The following is a 925-nucleotide window of genomic DNA, read 5'->3' on the forward strand; positions in this document are numbered from 1 at the left end:
AGAATTTTAAGATGGCTCTCACGACCTTTGCTCAGGTGTTACTCCCTTAATGACATAGGGAGAGTATCAGGTGGATCTAATTTCATCACATGAGATTAGATTAAATACAGAGTTTCTTGTCTTGGCAGAAGAGGGAGCTGGAGAGATCTGAAGCCTGAGAAAGAGTCACTGGGAAGTTACTGCTTTGAGGACAGTGGCATCTTGAGGAGGCAGGCAACAGAGTCTCGAAGCAGAGAGCTGCCGCTGCTGACACCCAGCGCAACAGGACCCCAGTCCCACAGCTGGGGGGGCTCTAGGGGCGTAGTGGCCGTGTGTTGGGCTGTGACCTGCATGGTTGGCAACTGGAGGCCACGAGCAGCTCCATGGGGTCTAAGGTCAGTTTTTCAACTCCTATAAACAGTTCGTTTTGGAACCCCAGGGGGATCACTATGAGTCACCTTGGCAGTGAGTTTGACTTTGAGTTTTCTTTAACTCCAAGGGACTGAACTGTGTCACCAATTTAGGTAGCTTGGAAAGAGATTATGCTTCCTAGAGCCTCCACATGATAGCCTGGAGGGGAGTCTCCGGAGCCAGGGTATGTGAGGTTCCCAAGCGGGAAGAGGCTCTGCTTCCAAGCAACGGGATGGTCCCCTGCCCCTAAAGCTGTCCCAGTCACACAGGAGGCCTGCTGAGAGAGCTTGGGGTGTGGAACGCCTGTGGGCCTGGGCATCGGCTTTCCTTCATATCTGCGTTCATGGGCTTCCTCCAGGGGTTAGTTAGCTCTGTCACCCCAAGGACACACAGACGCAATGAGACTCCATTGGATGGACAAACTATGATCCCCATCAGCTTTCCTCTCTTTACAAAACTAACTTCTCTCCAGGACCTTCTGGGAACAAATGCTCACCATTTCTTTTAAGACGTGTGCGGAATTGCCACTGTCCTC

The sequence above is a fragment of the Tenrec ecaudatus genome, chromosome 2, assembly GCF_050624435.1.
Source record: "Tenrec ecaudatus isolate mTenEca1 chromosome 2, mTenEca1.hap1, whole genome shotgun sequence".
Taxonomy (NCBI): domain Eukaryota; kingdom Metazoa; phylum Chordata; class Mammalia; order Afrosoricida; family Tenrecidae; genus Tenrec; species Tenrec ecaudatus.